General features: G+C 48.8%; 1 protein-coding gene across 7 annotated transcripts in view; it reads left to right on the forward strand.

Annotated features, from left to right (window-relative positions):
- CRACR2A (calcium release activated channel regulator 2A) overlaps positions 1–24384 on the forward strand; it is a 152845-nt gene that overhangs the window by 35527 nt on the left and 92934 nt on the right. For 4 of the 7 annotated variants that reach the window (XM_081593890.1, XM_081593891.1, XM_081593894.1 and 1 more), the window contains exon 1: positions 150–358. The exons of 1 other annotated variant lie outside the window; for it this stretch is intronic. The gene's annotated coding sequence lies outside the window, so the exon portion shown is untranslated. Of the gene's footprint in view, positions 1–149; positions 359–15178; positions 15466–24384 lie in introns of those variants that run through there. 2 more of the 7 variants (XM_081593893.1, XM_081593895.1) reach the window with 2 other exon arrangements.

Consider the following 24384-nt stretch of genomic DNA (forward strand, 5'->3'; position numbering starts at 1 on the left):
GGACAGATATCTACCTCTAGAGAAAGTCCTGGAAACATCCTGGAATGGGGCAGCAGGCCTCCAGGACTCCGGAGCAGAGGGGCCCAGGAAGCCCGACCAGTCAGGCAGGCCACGTCAGCCCCGCCCTCACCACCCAGGCTCCCCCGCAGGGCAGTCAGAGGTTGCTGCCTGCCGTCCCCACATGCGCAGGCAGATCCTGGAGGGCTCCCAGAGGGCAGTGGTTCCTGGCACTGCTCCCACCTCTGCTGCTGGGGGCCAGTCCAGCTGCTGGGGGCAGGGGGGTCAGGCAGAGCCTGAAAGCTGTGGGCCTGCGGTGGTGTCGCTTGGAGACTGAGAAGGAGGCAGCTGCAGGTGCAAGGTAGGTCTGGAGGAGGGAGGGAGTGGGCAGAGAGGGGGGAAGGGAGAGAGGGAGGGGAGAAGGAGGTGTGGAGCAGGTGGGTGCTCCAGGCCCCTCTGCCTGGCCGCCTGCCGATGGTGGTGCTTCCTGCTGGGACCCCCGCCGAGGCGGGCGGGGAGTGTGTGCAGCACATGGAGTTCCGAGGGAGGCATGTGCCCAGGAAGCAGCTGGGCTCCCCAGCCCCGTCTCCATGCCTGGCCTTGGCCGCCCCCCGCCAATGCTCTGAACCCTGTGGGGACTGGAGGAGGGCCAGAAGCCCCAGGGCTGAGATAAGAAGGGACCATAAGGGCCCTGTCGACACACCCAGCCTCTTGTTTCATGGATGAGGAGACCGAGGTTCAGAGCCGTGAGCTGCCTTGTCCAGGACGGCAGGTCTAGAAGCTGTAAGTCCTCACCTGGGGCTCAGGGCTGCTGGGACCACGTGCCGCTGGGCCAGGATGCAGCAGGCTGTTGTCTTGAGTAGAAACAAAGCCCTGGGAGGGACGGAGTCAGAAAGACAAAGAGACAGAAGAGAACTTCTCAGAGCAGAGGATGGTCAGGAAATGGGGCGTCACTTCCTCCCTGGCCCCGCTTGAGCTGTGGTCTAGCTGCGTGACTCAGCCAGCTTTGCTGCCTCCAGCTTAGGTGTGTGTGCCTGTGTGTGTGCACATGTGTGTGTCTCTGTGTGCGTGTGTATGTCATGCGTGTGTGCGTGTGCATACGTGGGCATGTGTATGTGTGCATATATACACTCCATGCTGCATGTTTGCTAAGTCGCTTCAGTAGTGTCCGACTCTTTGCAACCCCATGGACTGTAGCCTGCTAGGCTCCTCTGTCCATGGGGTTCTTCAGGCAAGAATACTGGAGTGGGTTGCCATGCCCTCTTCCAGGGGATCTTCCCCACCCAGGGATCGAACCGGTGTCTTTGTCTCCTGCATTGGCAGGTGGGTTTTTTTTCCCACTAACTCCACCTAGGAAGCCCACTCCAGCAGGTGGGAAAGCCCTCTGCTCCATGGTCAACGCAGTGACCTTGTTGGGAGCCAATCCTAGGAGAACCGTGGATGAATTAGTGGCTCCAGAGGGGAGGAAGGGCCCAGGGGTAGGAGTCCTCGGGGAGATCAGAGCCCAGGAAAAGAGCCTAACTCATGAGGTAGTGAGTTCCCTGTCTCTGGAAGAAGCCAGCAGGTATCCACGAATCTTTTCATCAAGGTTGTGGGTGGAGGGATATGAAACTGGGGCAGTGTATTCTGTACAGAACTGAAATTTTAATTTGAGGGTCCAGGGTTTGTGCCCCGCTTTGGGTGGCATTAGCATGCAGGGTCAGGTGGTATCTACCCATCAGAGCTGCTCTGCCCATAGGTTTGGGGGATAAAGGATAGCTTATGTTTGCCCTCTGAGGTCCCCTTGCTGCTCGGTACTGACTGGAAAGGGTGATGAATGCCTGAGTCTCGGGCAAGTTGGCAGGTGGGGTCACCTCTGTAAGTGGATTGGGTGGCCCGCGGAAGGTGGCACCTCACTGCGCCTTGAGGAGGAAGCTGGGTCAGTGCATTTGAGGGGAGGGACGTCATGGTAGACTTAGGGAGAGGAATGTGTCTGGGGACCACCAGGGAAAGCGCAGTTACGATGTGGTCAGGAATGGAAACACCAACAGCTTCAGCAGACCTGATGTTTTGGTCCTTGTCTACCCTTCCCTGCTGTTTTCAAAACCGGATTTATTTATTTATTTTTTGGGGGGGATTTGCTAGATGGTGCTTAGGTTTATTTATTTATTTTATTGGCGTATAATTGCTTTGGGAGCTTCCCAGTTGGCTCAAGTGGTAAAGAATCCACCTGCCAATGCAGGAGATGCAGGAGATGCGGGTTTGATGCCTGGGTCGGGAAGATCCCCTGGAGAAGGAAATGGCAACCCACTCCAGCATTCTGGTGTGGCCCATGGACAGCCCTGATGATCTACAGTCCATGAGGTTGCAACGAGTTGGACACAGCGACTGAGCACACACACATAATTGTTTTACAATATCCTGTTAGTTTCTGCTGTACAATGAAGTGGACTGGCTTATTTATGTAAATGTTTGGTTTAATGACCTTTGATACATGTACACACTTGTAACCACCAGCACAGTCAAGATATAGAACATTAAAAAACCTTGAAGTATAGTTGATTTACAGTATTAGTTTCAAGTGTCCACTATAGTGATTCAAATTTTTATGGAGAATATTCCATGTAAAGTTATTATAAAATATTGGCTACATTCCCTGTGCTGTGCAATATATCCTTGTAGCATATTTATTTTATACATAGTAGTTTGTCCCTCTTAGCCCCTGCCCCTATCTTGCCCCTCCCCTTCAAAGGCTGACTCCTCGTGACTTCACCTGTGGTTGGGCTGCGTGATGGGGCAGGTTCTGTCCTCAGGGGCCTCTGCACCTGCTTCATGCTGATCTCTCCCTCCTGCCTCTTTCTTGGGTTGTAACCGCTCTGTCCGTTCAGACAAGGTCATCGAGATGGATGCACTGGGTCAGACGCAGGAAGACCCTCTTGAAGGCCAGTGTGGGATATGGGTTCCAAAGGGACAAAATGACCTTCAGGGCCTTCTCTCAGCTTGAGGGATGGAAGTTTTTCTTTTGCAACACTTTCTTCAGGAGAAGTTGCATTCCCTTTGTCGGTTTGTTTTGGCTTCCAGCCCTGGTTTCTCAGAAATGCCAGCGGTTCTTTCTCCCTTGCCCGTTTGTTGACACATCCTGGTCGGGCTGGCGAGACCGAGGGGGCAGTCACGGGGTGGCAGTCGGACCCTGGTGACACTCCAGCATGGAGGCTGTAGGGAGGGTGTCCTATGGGGCTCAGATTCCAAGGGCCTCTGAACTCACGGAGTCTGTGCTGAAGGCCCCTTGTTCGCATAATAGAGCAGCCTGTGGCTGGTTGGCATCACCCGATCTTCTGCTCCCGGGGCCCCTCGATCTGAGCAGCTCCATGTCCTGCTGGGCCAAGGGGACAGGTAAGATGGGCGAGATTTAGTGCACACACTGTGGGTGTGCTGAGCCCTGCCGGACCCAGGGTCCAGCGCGGTGGACGCCTGCCTTCTGGATCCAGGTTCCAGTGGGGTGGACACCCACCTTCTGGACCTGCACATGTGTCTTTGGCCAGGCAGCCTCCTAAACTCCCTTTCCAACTCACAGCAGCTCCAGTGGAGGTTGGAGGCTGGCTCCAATGGCTCAATTACTGGCACAGACAGGAGGAAAATCTCCTATTACCTGGGCAATTGGCTGGTTTTCTCTTTATTTACTTAAGAGGCCGTTCTGTGTTGAGCTTCGGGATCTGATGGATGGATGGAGCTTTGCCACATGAAAGCTGCAGAAACACACACCCTTGTCTGCTGGCTTGGAAGGTCCCATGGGTGCTGAGGAAGGGGTGGGGAGATAGACTAGCTTCCTGCAGACCCACCCTGATCCAATGCAAAATGTCAGGAACGCTTTCCCACTGCACATTGAGGCTGGATGCACAGAAATAAACCAGGTGTGGTTGAGAGCTTGGCTCCACTGAACTCATTTGGTCCTGTCTCTGGTGGCTCAGACAGTAAAGCGTCTACCTGAAGTACAGGAGACCCGGGTTCAATCCCTGGGTCGGGAAGATCCCCTGGAGAAGGAAATGGCAACACACTTCAGTATTCTTGCCTGGGAAATCCCATGGACCGAGGAGCCTGGCAGGCATCGAGTTGCCAAGAGTCGGAGACAACTGAGCAACTAACACACACACCACATTACAGATGAGAAACCCAAGGCTCCGAGAGCTGGAGTAACTTGCCTGAGATCACACAGCTCCCAAAAAGCTGAGCTGGGGTTTGAACCCAGGCGATCTGGCCCCAGGGCCACCGGCTCAACCCCGCCCTGCCCCTAGAGATGCTGAGTGCCGAAAACAGTTCTGACTCTAACCAGTCACATGTCCTGGGGATTCATCCTGTAAGCTTGAGCTCCTTCCCTCTTCAGTGAGATGGGAATGATTGCCAGCTAGTCCATCCTGGGTGAGTTCAGGGTGTGAAACGCTCTGTGGCCACGGCTCATGTCCCCTGCTGGTCATGGTGGCTTTGCCTACTGAGTGTGTTCTTGAGTCCTGCTGTCTAGAGGGTCCCTGCCAGGGTGCTGGTGTTGGGCTGAAATTCCCCAAAGGGAAGGGACAGAACCACTCACCTAATTGGCATCTATAGTTATTGAGCCCTGGCAGTGCTGGCTAAGGGTCCCCGTGCATGCATGCTAAGTCACTTTAATCGTGTCCAACTCTTTGTAACCCTATGGATCATAGCACTTGCGGCTCCATGTCCATGGGATGCTCCAGGCATGAATACTGGAGTGGGTGCCATGCCCTCCTCCAGGGGATCTTCCCAGTCTAGGGACTGAACCCTCGACTCTTATGTCTCCTGCATTGGCAGATGGGTTCTTTACCACTAGTGTGACTTGGAAGCCCAAGGGTCCCCAGGGATCTGGTTTAAGAAGAGAGACCACAGCCAGCCAGCATCCCAGTCCCCAGGAACGATGATCTTCAGTGATGAGCGACACTATGAGCATCTGCAGGGGAGCAGAGGAAGTGGGATGGAGTTGGGCCTGGAGGAGGGGTGGACTTGGGCAGAGAGGACAGTGGGCAGTGTAGAAGGAGGGGGGTTTGTGATTGAACTGAGCATAGTGGACAGAGGCATGCTGGTGGGTGGGATCCCTTAGAGTGAGGTTTGTGTCACCAACTCACTCTGTCCGGCTTCTGGCAGAGCCTTCTACTGAGGAGCTGCCCCTGGGGCTGCTAATGACTGGGAGCCCGGAAACAGGCAGCTGGGTAACCCCCTTGGGCCTCAGCCTGTCAGGCCCAGGCTAGGGGCTTTTGCAGTCATAGGTCCTTGGGGGTGTCGAGACAGCCCTGCCATGCCCTCTGGGGACACGAGTGAGATCACGGCCAAGGGTGTTCGAGACACTGGCCAGAGAGACTTCTCCAGCCAAGGTCTGTTTCTCTCTGGGGAGGGAAGGAAGTGGTTTGCTGAAGGTCCTCTTTCTATGACCTGAGCAGGAGGGAAAGTTCGAGGCTTTCTTCCCGAAGGCAAGGGTTTTCTGAACAAGAGAGAAAAACCACTGTCCCCAGATGAGGACACAGAGGGAGGAGGAGGGGGCCCTTGGATGTTTCATTCTGTTTCATCTGAATTATGTCAGAAATGACTGGGGAGGAACCATCAAGAGAGACACTGCTCTGCACACGAACCTCGTGATCTTGCTCTGCTGCTGTGGCCTCTGGTGGCCTTGTGTTTTTAGGCACTTGGGAGCTTCGGTTCCGTGGGCATTCTGAGGAAAGGTCAGCTCCACGCCATGGAGGTCTAGACTCGCCGGGCCTTGGGTGCGGGGGTCTGGTGGCCTTGCAACATCCCACAGACAGAGGGGACCCCGATCTCCTTCTGTGCTGCTTTTGCTTTAGTGTCTTCAGTGGGCTGACTGTTGGGTTTTAGGGTATTGTCTTGTTTTTTAATTTTCTTGGTAACTCGGTCTTTTTTCATCGGAGTAAAATATACTTGACATAAAATTTACACTTTTAACCCTTCCTAAGGGTACAGCTCAGTGACATCAGAACATTCACAGTGCTATGTAACCACCCCCACCGACACCATCCCAGGAACTTCTTCATCTGCCCAGCTGCTCGGGTCTGCTCTTGACTTTGACTCTAGAGTGGCCCCAGTCTCGCTGTGTCTCAGCCTCCCTCCGTACAGCCCCCTTGCCATCCGATGCCCTCTGCACTTGGGCAATCTTTCTGCAGCTGATTCCTGTCATTTTCTGGTTCTTTAATTCTCTGCTTCAGCCAATGGGCTCCTATGAGACTGCCCTCCTTGGGGCTGGGTTCTGCGTTAAGCACTTCCCTCATGGCTCAGATGGTAAAGTGTCTGCCTACAATGCGGGAGACCCGGGTTCAATCCCTGGGTTGGGAAGATCCTCTGGAGAAGGAAATGGCAACCCACTCCAGTACTCTTGCCTGGAAAATCCCATGGATGGAGGAGCGTGGTAGGGTCACGAGAGTTGGACACGACTGAGCGACTTCACTTTCTTTGCTTTTCACTGTCTACTGTGTTTCTCCTAGCCGTCCTGTAGGGGATTGTTATCATTATCACCCTTTTCAAAGATGAGGAAGCAGTGTCAGAGGTGACACACCCAAAGGCACAGGATTTCAGAACCAGGATTTGATTCTGGACTCTCTGATCTTCCTCCACTGTCGTTGTGTAGAACCAAGCACAGCCAACCCCGACTCCTACATTAGCATATGCTTTAGAGGGCTTTTAGAACCTGCGCGGGTTTGGGTCTGTAATAGATGAACTACCTTCCATTAGGATTCTCAACTGGAGCCTTTAGCCAAAAAGGATTGGTTTGAAAATAGCTTAATTATGGACCATGCGGGCTACCCTGGTAGCTCAGTCGGTAAAGAATATATATATATATATATATATATATACACCACATCTTTCTTTTATCTATTCACTGTTAGTGGGCATTTAGGTTGCCTCAAGGTCTTGGCTGTTGTGAATAGTGCTGCTATGAACACAGGGGTGCATGTATCTTTTTGGATTTTGGTTTTCTGTGGATATGTGCCCGGTCTCTAGCATGTTTCTTGTTGCTTGTCATTACCCTCTCCATGAGCTACACTAGTCCCTGCTGTGTTGCCCTATACTCAGATTTTGGAGGTTCATTTTTGCTTGGGGCTCAGGGTTCTGGCTTCGGTAGATGTGATATAACTCTGAGGACAACGACAGCTGGAGAAACAGCAAGGAATAAACTCCCACAGGGAGTCTGCAAATAAGACAAGGTATTAAGTGCCTGCCGTGTGTCAGGCACTTTTTCTAGGACTTAGCTCCCCATTTTACAGATGAGGAAACTGAGGCTCCTAGAAGTTAAATAGGTCATGTGAGTTCATGCATCTAGTTCTGGTACAGACATCTCCCCCAGGGACACTTCACCACACTGATGCTCCCTCCACCCCACATGGGCTCCCTGCAAAGAGCTGCCCTGGTGGGTGGGGGGCCCTGCTTGATTCCAGAGATTAGTTAACAGACTTGTAGAATGGGGGCAGGATCCCCTGACTCCCCACCAGGTGAGTTGCCCCAGGCTCAGGCTGGCTGGAAATACAGGCTTGGGGAGGGCCAGTTAAAACATCTGCTATGGAACTCCTTTATAAGGAATGCAATTTTAATACATTGAACCAGAGCTCGAGTCAAAAACAAAGACCCAGAAAGGAACTGCTAAGGTAGATGAATGTTAATGAAAAAAAAAAAATGACGGCCTCCATTATGTAATCACACATTGCAAACTAAAAATATTTTTTTTTAACGCACAAGCCCCATTTACTGGGATTAGAAATAGAATAAAAAGCTCTAATTTGTACTCAATAGCAATCAGGTTATTCCACACACCACATCTGAATTTCCTGACATGGTAGGGACTAAATCAATGTGGTTTTGTTGAATGCTAATGCCCAACCCTCAAAAAACCTCCAAAACACAAAAGCAAAATGGTTGAACACCTACTGTGTGCAGCGCTTTGTACTGGGAGAGAGAACAAAGCCCATAGGACTTCCTTTGACAGTATAAGTGACCCCCATCAAGGAAGCTGGACAGACTGTATGTTCTCTAGAAGAAAAGGGCCTTTGGAGAAAGCTTAACTAGGTAGGCGAGAACAGAGCTGGGCTTGAAAGGACGGCGGGACTCAGCGGGTGGGGCTGGCAGGGCTCTGGAAGGATGTTCCATGAGGGTCTTTCAGTCCATCTTAGTAGGCAGTGTCTGAGGGCCAGACTGCATAGAAATTGAACCAACGAGGTCCTGGCTGGACTACAAGACGTGCCTTGACCCTCCATATTTCTATGGGTGACCTCTTCCGCCGGCTGGCCTCCGCTGACTTGGCTCACCATCTAAAGCTGTGAGGAGCCAAGAGGATATTCTAGATCCTCTGAACCCTCGTCTTTCCTGTAGATACAGGTGTCGTAGGGAATCAAGCACAGCTCGCCCTGCCTGGACACAGGAGTGTCTGCTCTGGGGGTTTCTAGAACATGTGTGGGTGTAGGTATGCGTCATATGGCCAGGCTCCGTTAGGAAGGAGGCAGTGTTCAAAACCCCAAAGAAGGTGCTATGGGGCTGTCGGGGAAAGCAGGCAGACTCACTCTCAGAGACTTACCCTTTTCAGACCACTTTATTCACCAGGAAAGCCAAACAAAACTGACGTCAGAGAGGAGAAGCCAGGTGGCTTCCCTGGTGGCTCAGACGGTAAAGAATCTGCCTGTGATTTGGGAGACTTTGGTTCGATCCCTGGGTTAAGAAGATCCCCTGGAGAAGGATATGGCAACCCACTCCAGTATTCTTGCCTGGAGAACTCCATGGGCAGAGGAGCCTGGTGTGCTGCAGTGCATGGGATCACAAAGAGTCAGACATGACTTAGCAACTGAACAACAATAAGCTTATATTTTTTATAGTCCAGTGGTTTCCATCCATTCATCAGATTGAGCTCAATTAACATTTGCTTCCTAGGTCATCACAACAGCTCCATGTGATGTTGGCTCAGGCCTCGGTGTTGCTGTTATTCAGTCACTAAGTTGTGTCTGACTCTGCGACCCCATGGACTGCAGCACCCCAGGATTTCCTGTACTTCACCATCTCCCAGAGTTTGCTCAAATTCGAGTCCATTGAGTCAGTGATGCTGTCTAACCATCTCATCCTCTTCCACCCTTTCTCCTTTTGTCTTCAATCTTTCCCAGCCTCAGGGCTTTTTGTCAACAAGGTGGCTGCACAGTCTAACTAGGGGACTAAGACTTGGCCAGCGTCCTATATTCTAGAACTTTCCAGCCACTGAAGTAAGACCGTCAGTTGGCAGTGGAAAGGGTCAGGGCTGCCTGGGACCTCAGGGAGCCTGGGCTCTGCTTCCATCCAGAGCAACCTGAGACACCCCCAAATCTAGTGGGACTCTGAGGCTTGGTCATCTTTAAGAAACAGTCCACAGTGTGTCCTACTGTTCAGAGCTTCCATCCTCCCTTTGCCAATATTTGTCCAGGGCTGTGGAGATCAGGTGTAACTATGGATAAGAAGGAGTGGAGGATGCTGGGAGTCAGGGAGTGCGGATATGTGTGGTCACACTCCCATGGGCTTAACTTGTGTCGATTCCATCAGTTCTCTTTCCTTGAGTGTCTCCCACATACGGAGCCCTGGGCTGAGAGACGGGGCTATTGTTATCATCCTTCACTTAGAAGCAAGGAGCTGAGAAGCTCGAGGTCCCATAGCCAGTTGGGGTAGAATCAATTCAAATTCGGCACTCAGACAGCAAAGCCCCTGCTCTTAGGAGGGTCAGTCATGGGACCCTGGTGATGGTCCTTCATGTGGGCGGAGCTCTTTGCCATGTACACAGTAGTCCATGCTCTGCTTTTAGATCTTTACAGCAGTGAGGTGACCATTGTGCTGGCTGTTATACAGCTGACCGTGCATAGTAAATGAAATTATGACTGTGGAAACACTCAGAAAATTGTAAAATCCTCTACAAATATGGTATAATTGTTGACTCCAGCTTACAGGTGAGAGGAAGATAAAATCAGAGAGGCAAAGGGGTGTCCCTGGGGACACATAGGGAACAAAGGGCGGAGTAAGGATGCTAGCCCAGGTCCTAGAACCTCGGGTGCTATTTGCCTCCTTAACGCCATCAGGGAGAGACTGCTTTTGGGTTTATCCCTCCCTTCTCCATCACCACCAATTTGGTGCTGGAAACCCCACCAAATTGGTGCTGGATGAAAATTAGGCAGAGATTCCAAGGGAGACTAAGCTAGCTTTTCTTAGCTTGGCTTCCTTATCCTAAAGGGAATGGGGGTGAAGTTGAGAATGGAATTGGGGACCGTGTCTGTCAGCATGGGGGGTGGGATTCAGAAGCTGCACAGAGGGGTCTTTTGTGTGCCGCTACTTCCTAGTTGGGAGAAGAGCCCTGGAAAGGGGTGGGCAAGACTGGCCATTTTGCCCCACGGATGGACCAGCAGGTGTTTTATGATCTCAAAAAACCGTTGTTGTTTGGTCACTAAGTCACGTCTGACTCTTTTCAACCCCATGGACTGCATGCAGCACACCAGGCTTCCTTATCCTTCACTATCTCCCAGAGTTTGCTCAGATTCATGTCCATTGAGTCGGTGATTCCACTCAATCATTTCATCTTTCCTCCTGTCTGACATACACCTTTAAAAAATGTCCTTTATTAAGGGTCTCTTTGTGGCAAACTAGAGTTTTGTTATCAGATATTGCCTTCTTCATTTCCTTCATTCTCATAAAACTGTGAACATGAATTATGTTAAAATTGTGAACGAAAGCTGGAATCTAGGGTCCACCCCTGGGGCTTGTGTGTTCACATGCAGTATTTATAAAATAAAGAAATCATAAATATTTTGTTAGAAAGATCTTAGGCTTGCTACTGCAAAGATGAAAAGACTAGCTTTAAAGCATCAGCTCTGCAATATAGCCTCGTACCACGGGAAAGAGTGCCAGACTTCTATCTTACACTTGAAGCAGAGGGAGGAATTCTGTGTGGCTAATGACATCTTATTTACTTGCTTGTTTATTAATTTTTAAAAAGATAAGGAGTAAACATTTATTTCACATCTTATAGATGCAGAAGCTATGCTGGAAGCATTTATATGTGGTCGGTTGTTTATTCCTTACAAAGACCTCGCTTATGAATTTTGAAGACGAGGCTATCAAGACTGTGAGAGATGAACTTGATCCAAATTTCCCAGACAGTAAGAAATGACAACTTGATATGGAGATAAATATGTCTGACTCCCAATTGCTATTTCTTCAATAATAGACCAAGAAAATCTGTTTTCATTTTCTTTGTTTTTCACTCCTTCTTAATCTCAGATCTTCCATATGGAATCTTTCTTACTGTCTGAAATACCCCTTTAAAAATGTCTTTTATTAAAGGGTCTGCTTGTGGCAAACTAGAGTTTTGTTTATTAGATAATGTCTTAATTTTCCTTATGCTTAAATGACATTTTCTTTAAGCCTAGAATTCTCAGATGACACTTTCTTTCAGCATGCCGGAGGTATTCTTTTTTCATCTTCCTCATGCTAAAAGAAAGTGCCATCTGAGAATTCCATTTAGCATGGACCAAATTGTGCAAGAGGTAAGTTAATTCAGTGGAGGTCGGCCTTCTGGACCTAGAAGCCCGCCCTGTACTGATTGGATTTTGTGAGCGCCCTGACCGGCTCATGAGATGCCTCAGGGGGGAGGCATGGCTTACCCAGCAGAGACTGTTCTACTCAGCACCCCACCCCCAGAGGACTTGATGCTGGAAGTGGCAGGGAGCAAACAAGAGGAGATTTGCAGAGACTTCCTCTCTGAAGGAGTCATTTTATTTCTGAGAGTTTCCAAGATATATGTAGAGGGAACCATTGAGTCCAAGCCAGCCTCCACCTCTCCATCTCCACCTTTGCCACATCCAACCCCTCCATCCTCTTGATCCCATATCTAAACAGCCCGAGCACCCATTCATCTGTCCCTGCTCATCACTGCCACAACCCGCTCAGGACACACCATTGCTTGTCTGGACTGTGAAAGTGAAAGTTGCTCAGTCATGTCCAGCTCTTTTCGACCCCATGACCTCTACAGTCCATGGAATTCTCCAGGCCAGAATACTGGAGTGGATAGCCATTCCCTTCTCCAGGGGATCTTCCCAACCCAGGGATCGAATCCAGGTCTCCCAAATTGTAGGTGGATTTTTTTTACCAGCTGAGCCACCAGGGAAGCCCTGGACTTTACACAGTCCTGTCTGGACTGTAATATTCCCCTAACTGGTCTCAGTGTATCCACTTCCCCAGCTCCTCCTCCTCCTAAATTCATTCCCACAAGAAGCCCAGGTCACCACTGAAAAATGCAAATCAGATCCTGTCTTTTGCAGCTTTTAGGTGTCACTTCAATGATTCCCACAGCTGCATGGGTGAAGCCCCTGTCCCTAGTCTGCCCCTCGAAGCCTCATTCTTCAGCCTCATCTCTGATCGCCTTTGTCAGGTTAACATTGTTCTGGCCATCTTGGTTTCCTTCCAGTTCTGAGCACATTAAAGCTCTTCTCCCTGAGGGTATTGGCACCTGCCATCCCCTCTCCCTAGAATGCTCTCCATTCCCTTTCCTGGCTCACTCCTACTCATCCTACAGGACCCAATGTAAATGTCCCTTTCTTTCCCACATCCTCTGTCTATGTCAGCCTTGCCGCTCCATGCTCCCTCCAGCAAGCATCTGCATCTCTCCGTGTCTTCAGCAGAGCAGGTACCTCAATTGTGATCCCATCACTGACTTACAGTTTCTGTTCGTTGCGTGTGTTCCCCACTTCCTGATGAGGGCTGCCCTCACAGATGTCTGCTCTTCACTGTGTTGGTAGCACAAACCACAAAGCCTTGCCCGCCATGGGTGTTGCTCACCTGGAGAACAAATATCCATCTGGCTTGTTTAATCACATAATAATAATTATGAAACAATGATCCCATCTACTTCACCTCTCAATATATGAGAGACAAGACTTGAGACTCCCTCAAAAAATTTTATGTCCTTTGCTTTTACTGCAATATATACAACAGCTGTCTACCTATTTATCCCATACATATGCATATATATATATATACATACATATCAAAATTGTAATTGACATAAACTGACACATATACCAACATATAATATACCTATATAATGTGTATATCTCTAATGTATATGTAGGTAATGTGTATATGTAAATATGCTGTAGCTTGTCTGAACCATCACTTCACCTCCTCCTGGTCTCTACCCCCTGCTCAACCTCCACTCCCAGTATTTAGGCCAGAGATCTCATCCCAAAGAATAAAGCTTCATCCCACCACTTCCGCGACCAAAGGGAGGCAGTCCTGCATCTCCCTTAAGAGCCAGGAAAGCATTTCCAGGGACAGTCCACAAAGCCCCTCTCCTGTCTCAGTGACCAGAGGTGGGTCAGAAGCACCACCCCCTCCACCCTCTGGAAAGGGCCTGTGCTTGCTTTGACTGGATGGGGCCCTGAGCCGAGCATAAACTTGCTTATTTTGAGTGATCAACAAAATCGGAATCTTGTTGGAAAGGAGGAAGGAAGAATGGATGATATTTGGCAGGTAACCGGGATCTGCTTCAAAACCTGACCCGAACCCAAGCTAGCAGTTGATTTCAGAAGCCCCAGGAGGAAAATTAAGTGACTCTTAGCATGTTCTCTGCCCTGAGCTCTATCATGAGTTACTCGAAGCCAAACCGAGGACACTTTCTCGCGGTCTGTTCCGCCTGCAGGTCCCGCCCTGACCACATCTGCCCTTCAGGAGGCTGGCCCAGAGCCGCAGTCGGGCCTCTGGGCTGCTTGTCAAAGGTGGGCAGCAGGGACTTGCCACCCTGTCCGCATCTTCCTCTTGTGATCAGCGTGGCCATGGCTCTTCCCACAAAGAGGGCTGCAGGAGGGGAGCTGGACAGTCAGAGCCCGGAACCGGGGGTCCAGAGGAAACCCCAGGAAAGCCCAGGCAAGGTGAACTCCCTCACCAACCCCAGGTGTGGAGCTGGACACGAGGCTTCTTAGGTGAGAATCAGAGCTCCTAGAGGTAGGTATGGTGGAAGCAACCACCTGCAGGAAGGCTGGGCCACATGAGCAGAGGTTCCGAGTGATGCTGCAGGAGACAGTAGCTCTGACCTTCCAGAGCCCTGCTTTTAAAAAAAATCAATCGTCAATCAATTATTTTTGAGTGTGCTGGGTCTTTGTTGCTACACTCAGGCTTTTTCTAGTTGCGGTGAGTGTGGGCTACTCTAGTTGCAGGCTACTCTCTAGTCGCAGAGCATGGACTCTGGGGTACAAGGCTTCAATAGTTGTGGCATGTGAGCTCACTAGTTGCAGCTCCTGGGCTCTAGAGCACAGGCTCAGTAGTTGCATGGGCTTAGTTGCCCCAAAACATGTGGAATCTTTCCGAACCAGGGATCGAAACTTTGTCCCCTGCGTTGGCAGGTGGATTCTTAACCACTGCGCCACCTAACAAGTACTGCACACTGGGTGATTTAAAACAACAGAAATGTGTTGTCTCAACTGCTCTGGAAGAAGGAGGTTCAGGTTCAAGGTGTTGCAGGGCCCTGCTCCCCCTCCGGCCTGTAGGGCGATCCTTCCTGGCCTCCTCCTAGATCTGGTGGTAGGTAGGCAATCTTTGGTGTTTCTCAGCTTGCAGTAATAAAGCTCTTGACTGCACTGTAACATGGTTTATCCTCGTATGTATCTATCTTAAGGTGGCTGTCTTTTTCTGAGGACACCGGTCATATCGGGGTATCTTCTGAGGTCCTGGGGGTAAGGACTTCATTGTGCCTTTTCTTGGAGCTCAGAATTCGACCTGGAATACTAAGCAAGCTCATCGGTGGCAAGATTGGGATATGGATGGGGCTGGGGTAAATACTTAACTGTGTCCCTTGGTCTGGGTAGAAGAGACGGGTGACATGCATCATCTCACCAGAGCCCCACGAGGACACACTGTTCCTATTCCTGTTTTATAGATAAAACAGTAACAAAGTCCCTCGGCCAGGATTCATAACTTGTACACGGCAGACCTAAGACCTGAACCCAGTAATTTCTGGCTCTAGAAACTCCTGTTTTATTCAATATATTATGCTGCCTCTAAAAAAAAAAAAAGTGTGTGGCTTATGGTTACACCTCTCACCTTTGTGATTGTTGTCAGTGGTGGCATGGTGATAACCGTCATGATAAAGAGAACGTCTTCTCTGAAAATGAGTGAAATGATGACGTACCCTGAAGAAGGTACACAAAGAGGATGCCATTTTGTTCTCCTGACAAAGGTGATGGCTCCTCCTTTGTGGGCTGTCACATTGTAGAGAGGAATTGGCATCATCACCCCCTGGGCCCAAATATCAATGGAGCAACTTCTGCATGCCCGACTCTGTGCCAGGGGTGAGCGATGAGATGAACAAGCCACATCCGGGTCCCAGGGGCCAAGTGACGACCCATTGACCAAACCTGGTACAGGGATGTGTCAGCCTGAGTCCTGAATTTCTTGACAAAAGAAACACATTCACTGTGGACTAAGGAGGTGAGTGGTTTCCTGTCTTGGGCCCACCATTGCTGATAAAGGAAGGAAGTGGGGACCGGAAGTCAAGGCTGTGAGTTAAGGTGTTGAGCCATCTCTTGCCCGCATCCCGGGGGGAGGCTGATGGTCCTGGGCTCCCGAGACCATGGGCTCTTTGACACTGGATCTGGCAGGGTCTAGAGGCAGGCAGAAGGGAGCCTCCTTTCCCTTTTCCACCCCTAGCTCAGCATTTCTCATTCCTGGTCATTCATTGAGCGGCTGAGCCAGGCTGCCTCCCTCTGGGGCATTTACCCTCTTCCCTGGTGAAGCTTGGAGGCCAGGATGGGGCTGGGAGGGCATCTTCATAGGTCCCCGTGTTGGACTTTTGAAGTCACACCCCAGCAAAAGCATGTTGCAGGCCAGGGCTTCTCATCACAGAGACATGCCTTTCTTGCTTTTTATTTTTTTTTAATTGTTGCGCTCTATCTTCCATCTCCCCCAAGTCTGCATGCATCTGTCATCTCTATGGTTATCTTAGAACAAGGGGGTTGCTTTCTATTTATTCTTTCTTGAGTGTAACACTAACCACAATGGCTGCAGGGGTGGGGGGTTGGGGCTGTCGGTGGAGGAGGGAGGGAGCCAGTGACTCTACAAGCCCTGTGGTCCCGGATGCATTCGGAGCTGGTGGTGAAACCCACAAGACAAAGGTGGTGGACGCACCCCAGGGGCTTTGGGACGATGTGGCCTCTGCGTCTGCAGATCAGTCAAGGGGATGAGTCTCTTTCTGGTTAAAAAAGAAGAATTCGGAGTCCTGAGGGATACAGACCACCGGCATTGCTAGGGCCATAGCTGCGTGGACTGGTCGTTGGGGGGACATTCAAGAGAAAAGTCCCCTGTCTTTCTTGTCCTTGAGGAACTTGGTGGCAAGGAGAGGAGATAAATAACAAGGATTCACTGTAGAGCACAGAGATCTATTTTCAATATCTTGTAATAAGCTATCCTGGAAAAGGATCTTTTAAAAAAAGAACATAGATATATACATGAGAAAAGTGGAAGTGTTAGTTGCTCAGTCGTGTCCAACTCTTTGCGACTCCATGGACTGTAGGGCACCAAACTCCTCTGTCCATGGGCTCTTCCCAGTATGAATACTGGACTGGATTGCCATGTCCTTCTCCAGGTAATCTTCTCGACCCAGGGATCAAACCCGGGTCTTTTGTATCTCCTGCATTGGCAGATGGATTCTTTACCACTGAGCCACCTGGAAAACCCATATGTGTGTGTGTGTGTGTGTGTGTGTGTGTGTGTATGCAGTTTAATAATAAGAAACCTCTTGCAAAATTTGCATGTTATAATGATTTCCTTTGGAGCTGCCTGTGTGTTTCATTCTGACTCTGATGTTCTCATTAGTGATCTACCAAACAGCTTTTTCCAATTCAACTTCCTCTCCCCACCACCTAAAGAAAAATGATATTGTTTCCAAGGCTTTTTAATGCTGAAGACTGAACATGTGCCCACCTCTCTCCATGGGTGGAGTTTCCAGAATGGACACTTGTTCTCCATGAAGTTTTGTTCCATGTCTCAGCATGGCCAAGTGTATTACATTATACTTGTATATAAGGCTTAGCTCATTCATAAGAAGAACATACTTCCTTGCTTTCTCCATTTCCACACTCATAATTTAATTTGGCAGTGAGGTTATTTCCTTCCTGTTATCAGATGCAGACAGGTAAATGTCCCCACATTTTTTATCTTGTTGTCCTCTGCTCTTTTATTTCCTCTTGCTGTTTATATGGATGGTTTAGTCTAACCTTATCCATCACAAGTAGGTGTGAGCATTGCCTGCCCCATTAAGTGTTCTAGGGCAGTCACGCGTGAATGCTTCCTTCCTGAAATAGTTATGATTTTGTTATAAGTGGCTTTCCCTTTTCTCCTTTATATCACAATTATAGCTCAATGATGCATGTAGGTCAACTGACTTATCGAGGAATTTCATCTCTGGCAGCGAAGAGGGCATTTCCAAATATTTGTTATAAAGATGAAGTGTTGATTGGAGAGGGTGGGGCGTCACTGGGTGAAATGATCTCCAAGGTCTCTGACCTTCTTCTGCAACATTGAAAAACCAGTAGATGACAGACAGTGTGATTAGTGAGGAGACTGAGGATCATCCTATGGGTGAAAAGTAGTGTTGCTCATGATGTCTGCCTGGATGGGAGGCTGGGAGTCCTTGAGACTCAAAGCACTGACCGCCTTCCCAATGCCTCCTACGATGCCCAGCACACGGTCAGTTGCTGTTGTTCTGTCACTAAGTCATGTCCGATTCTTTGTGACCCCATGGACTGCAGCACTCCGGAATTCCCGGGACTTCTCTATCTCTCAGAGTTTACTCAGACTCATGTCCATTGAGTCAGTGATGTCATCCAACCATCTCACCTTCTGCCAACCCCTGTTTTCCTCCTGCTCTCAATCTTTCCCAGCATCAGGGTCTTTTCCAATGAGTTGGCCCTTTGCATCAGGTGGCCAAAGTATTAGAGCTTCAGCTTCAGCATCAGTCCTTCCAATGAATATTCAGGACTGACTTCCTTTAGGATCGATTGATCTCCTTGCTGTCTAAGGGATTCTCAAGAGTCTTCTCCAACACCACAGTTCAAAAGCATCAGTTCTTCGGTGCTCAGCTTTCTTTATGGTCCATCTCTCACAACTGTACATGACTACTGGAAAAACCATAGCTTTGACTAGACGGACCTTTGTTGACAAAGTGATGTCTCTGCTTTTTAATATGCTCTCTAGGTTTGTCATAGCTTTTCCGCTGGTCAATACATATATTCTGAGAGACTTAATGCAGTTCCATTTGAAAATATTCACTTTGATGTCAGTCAGGACTGTGTATGACTTTTGCTCTCTGTAGTGTAACTTTGTTTAAAAAAATATGGAAAATCCATCAATAGCACGCAAAACATGAATTGATGGAGGTGAAAAAAAAAGCACTGGCTGTCCCTAGGCTGGACTTTAGAATCTGGGAAACTCAAAACACAAAACAAAAACAACATCTCACCTGACACCTCCCCAGCCCGCACACACACCTCATACTTTGACCCCACTCAAGATCAGTTGAAACTGAGTCCCTGCAGTGAGGGCCAGGGATCTGGAGTCTAAAAATATCTCCAGATAACTCTGATGAACTGAGAAGCCTGTGATGGGACCCACGTCCCAACCTCCAGAACACAGACCCCCTGCATCGGGAGCGTGGAGTCTTAGCCACTGGACCAGCATGGAAGTCCCTCATGCTGCCCCTTTGCTTGGAATCTCCTCTGCTCCTTGCCTCCCCACCCAGTTCTCCCTACCATGTAGGGCTCACATACCTACCCCATCCTCCGCCAAGTCATAACTTCTCACTCAAATCATAGTTCTTTATCATGTGCTGAAGTTTTCTTGAAAAACATCCTTTATCATATAAGCAGTATATGTTTGTCCTAAGAGGAAAGAGCTGAGAATATAACAAATGGTAAAGAAGAGAAAAAAAGTCACCTGTAAACCCAATAAACGGAGAGAGTTGCTGGTAACATTAAAGTATATTTCCTTCCCATCTTGTTAGTCAGTACACACTCACACACACATATACTCACAAACATGCACACACACATTCACACACACACACACACACACACGCTTATTCCCTTTCTACCTTACATTTTAGTTGCTCACATGCATCTGACTCCATTCAGCGCTGAGCTCTCTGGGAACCCTGATGCTGTGTCACTCATGTTTTATCCCTATTCCCTAACACAGCATCTTGCATTACTGTGCGTGCTAAGTCACTTCAGTTGTGTCCGACTCTTTGTGAGCCCATGGACTGTAGCCCACCAGGCTCCTCTGTCCATGACTGGAGTGGGTTGCCATACCCTCCTCCAGGGGATATTCCTGATCCAGGGATCCAACCCTCGTCTCTTGCATCTCCTGCACTGGCAGGTGGATTCTTTACCATTGGCACCACCTGGGCCTCTGTCAGAGTGAGCCCAGGAGAACCTCTGGGTGAATTGGTTTGGCCTCAGGATGCAGCAGATCATGAATTAGAGGAGGTGAAAGTGCTGTCCTGGGGCTTGCTGATGATTTAAAACTCACATGCAGTCCTCCAGCACCAGCTGCTACTGGCCCATCAGGAGCTCTGCTGGGTGGCTGGGGAAGTGGATCAAAACCCACAATGATCCCACCAGCGGCTGGGACACGGCTGAATGAGTCAGTGCATTCTACATCCCACGTCAGGCCGATTCAAAAGCAGCTCTATCCTTGCTAGTTCATGGAGGCCCTTTTCTTGCACTGGAATGACACACTTGATTCTGGCCAATCTTTCTTTTTTCTTTCTGATCAAAAATAGTGTCGGCATTACACCCGGTGGGGGGGGGGGGTTCCTTCTCTGAGACATCAGCTTTGGCTCTAAAATGCTCTTGCTTAGATGAAAATTCAAGAGGTTCTTGAGCTGAGGTTGGAAGTGGAAATGACAGACTCTTTTCCAAAAAAGCGTGGTATTTGGTGGAGGTGGGTGGGAACAAGTCAGGGAGAGGACCACAGGGGAAAGCAGATCAGAGCACTTGAGAGGGTTTCACGGGAAGAAAAGGAGCAGAAAATGTTCACTGAACATCAGAATCCCTTCACAGCATAAATGGGGAACATGAGAGGCTTGCGGTGTATCGAGTACCTTCCTTTTGGGGAATGAAATGTAGACACGTCATAGGCATAGATGGCAACCACACCGAGGGAGCAGACAGAGGGTGACAGGCCCATGTGTCTTCTGAGATGTGTGCTTGAATACAGCAGGAGGTTTGTTATTTAGACATCCTTTTTCTTTAAAAATATGTGGCAGAGCAGAAGCTATTTCTAGAATTAAATACCTCCAAGGGAATTTCATGACAAGATCAAGGGAAAAGTCTGCAAAGTTTTGGCTTGGGATGAAAAGCATCTAAAACCAAGTGAAATCAAAGGGAACCTTAAGCTAACACATTATTGATGCGGGTGTTGGAAAGAAAGCTCAGCTGGGGAGGCTCTCTGGGGACCGAAGCTTGGAGAGGAGAACGTGAAAATATTCAGGGCTCGGCCTCTCTCTGCACGCCAGGATCAGACAGGAAATGCAAGGGCTCTGGTGGTTGACATGGTGCCAAGGGGAAGCTTGGGAGCCCGATGCCCAAGGAGGCCAGAAGCTGGGATGTTGGTGGTGATGGGGGTAAGGGAGATGTATGTTTTAAGAAAATCCCAGATCTACTTTTCTTTCTCAACTCTGCATTGCTATGGGAGGCAAAGGGACTTAGTAGAAAGAACACGTGGTTGGGAAGCACTTGGTTAGACTCTTGCTATTGGTGGCAAGTTTCTAATATTTTCCCCAGACTGAGTTTGCTCCTGGAATCCCAAGGGCTTCGCTGGTGGCTCAGTGGTAAAGAAACTGCCTGCCAGTGCAAGAGACATGGGTTCGATCCCTGGGTCAGAAAGATCCCCTGGAGAAGGGAATTAATGGCTACCCACTCCAGTATTATTGCCTGGGAAATCTCATGGACAGAGGAGCCTGGCGGGGTTTGCAAAGAGCTAGACACCACTGAACAACTAAACAACTACTACATGACTCCCAAACTGCCCCCACCTCCTCAAGCGTGACCTCTATGACTTCTGGCCCTGCAGGCTCTCCTCCAGGCCTTCCTCCTCCTTGTGCTCATGAATTCAGGGCCTGTCCCAGAGGGTGGGGCCTGGACACCAGCAGGGAACCAGAACCACAAAACCTTGGCTTCATGGGGCTCATGTGCTAGATCAGGGCTATGTAGCAGATGAATATCTGAGCATGGGAGTTTTCCAGTTGTTCTGGTTGCCAGCACAGAAGAAGGAAAGGAAGCAGGCAGAATTAACTTTATTAACATTTCCTTTAACCTAATATTCCCCCAAGGATATCATTTCAGCATGATATGATATCATGCTGTTGCTGTTGTTGTTCAGTCGCTAAGTCATGTCCAACTCTTTGTGACTCTATGGACTGTAGCCCACCAGGTTCTTCTGTCCATGGGATCCTCCAGACAGGAATACTGGAGTGGTTTGTCATTTTCTTCTCCAGGGGATCTTCCCGACCCAGGGATCGAACCCAAGTCACCTGCATTGAAGGAAGATTCTTTACCGACTGAGTCACCAGGGAAGCCCAAAGTAACATATGAGAGCTTGCTGTTGTTACTGTGTGGTTAGAATTATTGTCACGGTTGAGCTGATGGTGTGGCCAGAGAGCTCACTGCAGCCCGGGTCACTGCAGTGGTGCCGGTAGTGTCAAACAGTAACTAACGTGACCTGAATTGTCCGCTCCTGGAGGGTCCCAGCACCCAGCAGGTTGACACTTCTCTCATGGATGTTATCACAATAGAACCCACTGGGCAGGTAACCTAATTATCCAGGTGTTCTCAGCCTTCGCCAGCTCAGCCTGTGCTGAAATCATCTTTATATTCAGCCTGGGGTGGCCAGCAGCATGCCTGGATATTCAGAGCAGAGCTGCAGAGACACTTGAAAGCCCTCAGCCCTTGGAGGGCCGGGAAGCCAGCCACCAGTGTCCAAGGAGGAAAGGACACCAACTCAACACCGACAACGACACTAACCACACAATAACAGCAGCAAGCTTTTATATGTACTTTGGGCTTCCCTGGTGACTCAGACAGTAAAGAGTGTGCCTGCAATATAGGGGACCCAGATTTGATCCCTGAGTCAGGAAGATACCCTGGAGAAGCGAATGGCTACCCACCGAAGTATTCTTGCTTGGAGAATCCCATGGACAGAGGAGCCTGGTGGGCTACAATCTATGAGATCACAGAGTCAGACACAACTAAGCAACTGCTGTGGGTTTTCCAGGCACAGTTGTGGCCTTGCCAAAGGGGATCACCTTGAAGAGCTTCTAGATCTCATTCACTCTCTAAGGCCCATTTAAAATGCTGCCTCCTCCCCGAAGCCTTTCTTTATGTCAGCACAGCCTGGACCTGTCCCATCTGTAGCATCCTGCAGTACTGAAGGACTCTGCCCTCTCTTAGACGCTGAAGCTCCCATCTTGCATTGTTAGCTACACGTGTTCTGATGGCTGTGCCCTTTCTTTTTCTGGCTTCTCCCAGTGACAATCACAGGTTGACTTGTGACAGCCCTGGTGACACAAGTCAATTCCGCTTTGCCCCAGAGAGGGTTCCAGGGCTGTTTCATCACTGTGAATGCCCTGCTGCCATCATTAAGTTTTCATTTGGCTTCATGCACTGCCTGTCCATCCAGAAGGCACACCCTTTGAGAAGTGGGATCTTGTGATCTTGGCCTCCAACTAGGATGTCTGCCTGGCTGACCTTGGGGCTTAGTGACAGTTGCTCTATCAGGAGAAAGGATCACCCGGTCCAAATAGCTCCCTCTGGTGCTAGTCATTTGCACGACATCCTTTACTTTTATTTCACTGCCATGATCTTGATTTGTATATATTCACCAATTTGGTAAAAGCTCTGTCCTGTACTGGGAGACCTTCTCAGCTTCACACTCTATCCCAAGACCCAGTTCAATGCGATGCCTAGAACCCAGAAGAGAATTGGGAAAGACCATGGTTTAATAAATGGACAGAGAAGTCCACCAGCCTGGGTGCAGCAGGAGAGGCTCAGATGGTGGCAGGGAGAGGGGCCAGAGCTGGGGTGCTCAGCGGCTTTTGGGGGGCTTCTGCTGTAAAGAGAAGCAAGGTCAGCTACAGAAGGGCAGGAAGGATAAAGAAAACACATTGGCCTTGCAATCAGGACCCTGAGCATCAGACATGTTCTTGTACTGAAGTTGATTTCCTTTGTAACCTTGAGAAAGTCTTGTGAGGGTTGAAGGAGGTGTTCGTTGTGAAATTGCTATATCAACCAAAAGTGGCTTCAGTTCAGTTCAGTTCAGTCGCTCAGTCGTGTCCGACTCTTTGCGACCCCATGGACTTCAGTAGGATGTTATCCATGCCTACCTGCCCAAATGTATTTCTTATTCATTTGATTTAGCTAGGCCAATTCTCTCATTTTTTTTTTTTAAGAAATGTTTTTTTCCTTTATTGCAAAATAACACATTGTTATAACAAAAATATTAGAAAATTCAGTGAGGTATCACCTCACACTGGTCAGAATGGCCATCAGTAAAAAGTCTACAAATAACAAATGCTGGAGAAGGTATGGAGAAAAGGGAACCCTTCTACCCTGTTGGTGGGAATGTATGTTGGTGCAGTCACTATGGAGAACAGGATGGAGGTTCCTTAAAAAACTAAAAACAGAGCTACCATATGATCCAGCAATCCTACTCTTAGGCATACATCCAGAGAAAACTATAATTCAAAAAGATACAGGCACTCCAATGTTCATAGCAGCACTATTTCCAATAGTCAGGACATGGAAGCAACCTAAATATCCAGCAACAGATGAATTGATAAAGAAGATATAGTATATATATATATATATATATATATATATAATATATATGTATGTGTGTGTGTGTATATATATATATTGAAATATTATTCAACCATAAAGAAAAATAAAATAATTCCATTTGCAGCAACATGGATGGACCTAGAGGTTATCATACCAAGTGAAGTAAGTCAAACAGAGAAAGACAAATACCATATGATATCACTTATATGTGGAATCTAACATGTGACACAAACTTATTTACAAAATAGAAACAGACTCACAGGCATAGAAAACTAACTTAGGGTTATGTGTGTGTGTGCTAAGTCAATTCAGTCCTGTCCCCTTTTTGCAACCCTATGGACTGTAGCCCACCAGGCTCCTCTGTCAAATGGGATTCTCTAGACAACAATATTGGAGAGGGTTGCCATTTCCTCTTCTTTATGGTTCCAAACAAGTTTTAGGATTTTTTTTTTTCTGCAAGAAATTTCATTGGAAACTTGATAGGGAATACATTAACTCTACAGTTGGCTTTGGG

This window comes from Giraffa tippelskirchi, chromosome 4 (genome assembly GCF_054371585.1).
Source record: "Giraffa tippelskirchi isolate mGirTip1 chromosome 4, T2T-mGirTip1v1.2.pri, whole genome shotgun sequence".
NCBI classification, from domain to species: domain Eukaryota; kingdom Metazoa; phylum Chordata; class Mammalia; order Artiodactyla; family Giraffidae; genus Giraffa; species Giraffa tippelskirchi.